We start from the raw sequence: 6,530 nt of genomic DNA, 5'->3' as shown, positions 1-6,530 counted from the left end.
GAACCGATGCTGTGCTTAGTTGATTAGTCGTGTCCGACTCTTTGCGACCCCGTGGACTGTAGCCTGCCAGGCTCCTCTGTCCATGGGTATTCTCCAGGAAAGAATACTGGAGTGGGTTGCCATGCCCTCCTTCAGGGTCTTCACACTTCAGGGACTGAACCCAGGTCTCCCACATTGCAAGCAAATTCTGTACCATCTGAGCTACCAAGGAAGCCCAAGAATACTGGGATAGGTAGCTTATCTCTTCTCCAGGGGCTCTTCCTGGCCCAGTAATCAAACCAGGGTATACTGCATTGCAGGTGAATTCTTTACCAGCTGAGCTACTAGGGAATCCCAATGTGACCAAAACTGTGTAACAGCCTGTACTTAGAAAATCTCGAAGGAAATGTACCCGCATGGAATACTCAGGCATCAGTGTCCTGAAGGTGGGACCCTGCCTTGGGTTTACCTGAGACTCTAGCTCTGTCCTCATCACTGTCTGTGGAGCAAAGATGTGCCCACCTGGAGCCTTGCTCACAAAATCTTAGCTATCAGAAGCTCTAGACTCTCATTAAGTCTCCACTTAAAGAGTTCTAACCTCTTTCTCCAATTTATCCTTCCAAATAAAACCCACACCACTAAGAGTTGACCACCAGTTTAGGAGTCCATGAAGAGGACTTAGATTTGCTGGCTGGATTACATAGAGTGGGTACAAGCTTGTGTGAAGCCCTTGGGGAGGGGGCCAATGCTGGGGTCAGAGAAGAGGGTGGGCTCTGCTGGCATGACAAATGAGTCATTCTAAGATTCAGAGATTTCATTATTGAAGCCTGAACTGCCAGGTTATTATTTAGATGTATCTGCCAAGGTAGGAGGAAAAATACATTTCACTGTCAGTTTGTTAATTTGATTTGACTTTTAGATATTTAAATACATGGTAACTGGGCTTCCATTTGTATATCTGGCACAGGCACAAGCCTGTCAGCACTCCCACTAAGATACTAACAGTCCTGTCTTCTTTCAGAGTAAGGTAAATTCTTTCTCTATTTCTCTCTCCTCCCTCCCTCCCTTCTTCCCTCCCTTGCCTCCTCGCTTCTTCCCTCTTTTCCTTCCCTTCTTCCACTCCTAAATCCCCATTTTCCTAATCTCCAAAACTTTTCTGTTGATACATTTATGGTTAGACAACAGCAAAATAAAATTTAAAATATAATGCAGTACTCAACAGATAAAATACCACATAAACTTTAAGATAGGCATGCCAGTGAGAGACTCTATAAATACTTAGCTCCAGGAAATGTAGATAATGCACACTGAAAATTAAAAAAGAAAAAAAATAATGTAACAATGCTGAGACCACAGGTGGTAAGTATTGGTATAGAGGAAAAAAACTCTCTGCAATGCATGGTGATTTTCCACTTTAAACCAAAAATACAAATTCCACAGCAACAAAGGACATGGAACAAATGAATTAAATCAATATATACAAAAATATTGCTGTGAAGCCTGGTGAGAAAGCTTTTTCAAGGTTCCTTCTCAAATAAATATGATTGATGGGCAAGTGTTCACAATAGAAATGAGCATAAGACAGTCACAAGACCCCCAGTTTTCGAGGTCAGGGATCTATTAATGCTGGAATGATGCTATGGGAATAGAAAATATAATAGCTTCAATTTACTTATCCCAACACCGCATTTTATCTCGTCTCATCTTTTCTCTTTCAGCCAAATGAATTTCTCCAATAAAAGTGTTCTAAGAAATTTACACGGGCATGAAGTTAGACATGAAAGAGTTTTCCATTTTCTTAAAATTGCTGTCTTGCTCCTGATTCAGGCAGGGGAGATGCAGTTTAAAGCAAATGAGGCAACTTTTAGAGGATGGTCCATAAGGCAGCTCAGGAAAGGGTCAACAAATGAATGAACTAGTTCCCTCTATATCAAGAATTTAGCAAATTCTGAAAGAATGCTGCCATTCAATAATGTTGCATTTAAGCATCTCGGGTTCCTTATCTTAGTACAGAGAGGTTATCCAACAAGGATTTTTTTTTTTTAAACATAATACTTTTTTGCTGTCATCAATGAGGTCTTGTTTTCTACTCTATATTCTTCCTGGCACATTTTATATGTGAAGGCTATGGATTTCTGGGTATTCATTTTATACTGCTATCTTACTGAAGTTTCCCAGTTTGTTCTCTTAATGTTGCATTTTAGTCATGTAATTATACCATCTACAGATTGTAATCATTGTAATGTGTTTTTATATACCTTCTACTTATTTTTCTTTTCGTTGCATGAACTATTTTCTCTTAATCATGAATAGCGTGGTGGAGTGGGCTTATCTTGTTCTAATTACAGGAAGCACTTCCAGTGTTTCCCATGTTAACCATTATGTTTGCGTTTGGTCCCAGGGGAAAAAAAAATCGTTTTGGGGAAAGTTTCCAGTGGTTGTAACCTGTATGCTCCAAAGAAATTTGTATTCACTGCACCTGAGGTTTTCGGGAGGCTTTATAAAGTGGATGAGGAACTATCACAGTCTCCTACAGCATGTCCTGAGAAATGTACAAAACAAGCACCAATTAGGCTTCTCTCGTGGACTCAGATGTGTGTTTTTGTTTGTTTCTAATTTAATTAACTGCCCTTCCTTTTCCACTTTTCAGGCCAATAAAACCCCAAATGTATTAATATACAAGTGGTTATGACTTTTACTTGTGTTTTCATTTTATGTGCACAGACTCTCAGTTGTGTCCAACTCTTTGTCACCCCATGGGCTGTAGCTCACCAGGCTCCTCTGTCTATGGGATTCTCCAGGCAAGAACACTGGAGTGGCTTGTCATTTCTTTCTCCAGGGGATCTGCCAGCCCCAGGGATCGAACCTGTGTCTCCTGCATTGGCCAGCAGATTCTTTACCACTAGCGCCACCTGGGAAGCCCATTTTTACATGTGGCCAGTTCATTCATCTGTGGCCAATTCATGGTTCAATCAGTGACTACAACTGAAGGATAATTAAGAAAATGAGAATGTGTCAGGAAAATGTCACCAGAAAGTTCTAGGAAAGTTTTAACCACCTGAGAAAGAATGGACCCTTAGATGCATTCCTGGAGATTCTCTCAAAGGCATCAAAATTCTAGAGACCAGATGTGACTCTGCTTGGCACACATGAAATGGCTTGTGGGTTCCTGAGGCGTTGTTGTCCCAAGGATTGCTTTAAGTTTAGAACTTCAAGAAAGAAGGCTTGGGTTTAATCTCTTCTCTGTCTTCTCTTAGATGAGTTGTCTAAGGCAAATGTTATTAATTTCACTAAAACTGAGCTTTTTCCTCTGTAAAAGAGGATGGTCTGTTCTTTTTATCACACTCTTACCATGAAGATAAAAAGTGATCAGTGGGACACTGCATTGAACATTCACAGTCCTACACAAATGTAAATCTTCAAATACATAGTGAGACCCAACAGTACAAGAATTACATTATTCCTTAATTATGCTTCTCTATAAAGTCTATCCCATGCCAACTCATTTTATTATTTTCCAATCTCACCTCCATGTTGTCGTCAGATTGTCCTTCTATAAATGAAAATATGATCCCATTATTCCTCTATTAACATTTTTTATTGACCCCTCAATGCTTGCATAACAAAATCGAAGCTCATTTACAAAGCCAACGTCAATGTCATTTTTCAAGTCCTGGTTCTGTCTGCCTCCATTTCACTCCTCCTTGACCAGGCAATGATCCTCTCCTTTTCTGTGTTTCTGCAAATCCTGTTTCCTGTCTTTGGATTCCCCATCCATTCTGGAAGTACTACCAGAGCATTTGAACAACTAGTAACCCTTCTTTCCCTGGAACCAATACCAAACCACCAGCTCTAGCCTTTTGTTTCTATATAAGACACAGTAGGAAGCCTGGGACAACGTGATTCCAAGAGAAGTGAGGGGTGCCACTGTCAGGATCAGCCTCTAAAACCACTCGTCAGGAGCCAGGGCAGCATGCAGGGGACTCCAAGGAGAAGAAAATGACCAGAGATGCCTGGTTCCTAGGCTATATGTGAAGCTTTCTCATAGCTTCCAAATGAGCTGTGGGTGAAGTGGATCACAGAAGTGAAGTGGGAAAAAAATAAGCCTATTGTGCAAAGCCCTGAAACGTGAAAGTATTTTTTAGAGAAGCTACAAGCATTTATCTGAATAGTGCATTCCTCTTGCTTTCATTAGACATCTTTAAGCCATGGTCTACAAAGTGCCTTCCCTAGGAAGCCTCCCATGATTTCTTCCAGAGTTAGAATCCACTTTCTCTGGCATCCTTTATATTCTCCATAGCAGTTGCTCCCCTCTTAAAACAATCTTTTGAAAAGGCATGTTTACAAATGTTCTATAACTCCCCTGAGGGCAGAAATTTTATCTTCATATCTTTACACCCTCAGCAACATGACATAGAAGCTACAAGATTTCCCATTAATGTTGAACAGATGAGTGAATGAGTGAAATGGATCTAAGATACTTATTAAAGTTTATAAATAGAAAAGTGGTAATGAATAGTATGCCCATCAAAGGCTGGGAACAATGGCATAACCTTAAATCTATTCCTTAAATCACAAGATATCTTGTTAATCATTTCCTGAGGAACCAGCCTTATAGCCTTAATATGAATAATTTCCATTTTAAATCCTACTTCAGCTATATTACTTTGCCAGTGTTTTAGTCAGAGATAAAATTCCCTTGCCATAGACTAGGTTTATAACTCAGTTGTATCCAATAAATCGAGGAAAACCACAGGACTCCATTACTTCTGATCACTCTTATAAAAGATAAACTGCTGTAAGAACAGCTATTTGGAAGCCTCAATGTTCCTTTGCATTGGTCTTTTGTTTATGCGAGTAAATTCTAATCTCAAAATTGTTGCTGTTTGAAGACAGTGATGGGGTTTATTAAATGTTCTCAGTTCTCAGAAACACACAAAGGAAGACTGTGGTTTGATCGATGCCTCCACCATCAGAGAAAGACCCACAGAACCAGATGGACTCAGAGCTTTATGGCAGTGTTTACAGTCGTGTAATTATACTCAGCTGCAAAAGGGGGGACCCATTACTCTTCTAAGTTTCCTTATGTGTGTCTTTAAAGATATAGAATTGCATTGAAAGAAGAAGAAGGGCAAATAGCTGAGGCTTACTGCAACTAGATGTGAAGGTTTAAGGAAATAAATAGTTTAAAATCTATCCTTCCTCTGAACTTCTTACCCTGAATACCAAATAGCGACATTCTTACTTAATTCTGGGGAAAGAAAGGAGGTAGGGAAAGCAAGCAGTCTACTTACGTTTGGACTCCAATAGAATTTGTATTACCTATGATCTTTTGTGCAAGTGTATTATAGTGATTATTTCTTAATGGGGAAAGATAGATTAGTTTAAACACACCAAAATGAAAACGTGGGACAGATTGGCTTTGTTTCTCTACAAAACTACAGTTTCTCTTTCTTTCTGTAGACCCATGTGGGTGCCATAAATTAATGTGTGGTTTCTGAACAAGTCAGTTATCTTGTAAACAATGATGGAGTTAGAGTTTTCCATCCTCAAAGTTGCCTTTACATGTTATTGAGACTTCGTATACTTAGTATCAGTTCAGTTCAGTTCAGTTCAGATGCTCAGTCATGTCTGACTCTTTGCTGTCTGACTCTTTGCAACCCCATGAATTGCAGCACGCCAGGCCTCCCTGTCCATCACTAACTCCCGGAGTTCACTCAAACTCATGTCCATCCAATCGGTGATGCCATCCAGCCATCTCATCCTCTGTCGTCCCCTTCTCCTCCCGCCCCCAACCCCTCCCAGCATCAGAGTCCTTTCCAATGAGTCAACTCTTCTCATGAGGTGGCCAAAGTATTGGAGTTTCAGCTTTAGCATCAGTCCTTTCAATGAACACCCAGGGCTGATCTCCTTTAGAATGGACTGGTTGGATCTCCTTGCAGTCCAGGGGACTCTCAAGAGTCTTCTCCAACACCTCCAACACCACTGTTCAAAAGCATCAATTCTTCGGCACTCAGCTTTCTTCACATTCCAACTCTCACGTCCATACATGACCACAGGAAAAACCATAGCCTTGACTAGACGGACCTTTGTTGGCAAAGTAATGTCTCTGCTTTTGAATATGCTGTCTAGGTTGGTCATAACTTTCCTTCCAAGGAGTAAGTGTCTTTTAATTTCATAGCTGCAATCACCATCTGCAGTGATTTAAAGTCTGATACTGTTTCCACGTTTTCCCCATCTATTTCCCATGAAGTGATGGGACCAGATGCCATGATCTTAGTTTCCTAAATGTTGAGTTTTAAGCCAACTTTTTCACTCTCCACTTTCACTTTCATTAAGAGGCTCTTTAGTTCCTCTTCACTTTCTGCCATAAGGGTGGTGTCATCTGCATATCTGAGGTTATTGATATTTCTCCCGGCAATCTTGATTCCAGCTTGAGCTTCTTCCAGCCCAGCATTTCTCATGATGTACTCTGCATAGAAGTTAAATAAGCAGGGTGACAATATACAGCCTTGATGTACTCCTTTTCCTATTTGGAAACAGTCTGTTGT

Source organism: Bison bison, unplaced genomic scaffold, assembly GCF_000754665.1.
Source record: "Bison bison bison isolate TAMUID 2011002044 unplaced genomic scaffold, Bison_UMD1.0 scf7180017864036, whole genome shotgun sequence".
Classification (NCBI taxonomy): Eukaryota; Metazoa; Chordata; class Mammalia; order Artiodactyla; family Bovidae; genus Bison; species Bison bison.
Note: the sequence above shows the minus strand (reverse complement) of the source record.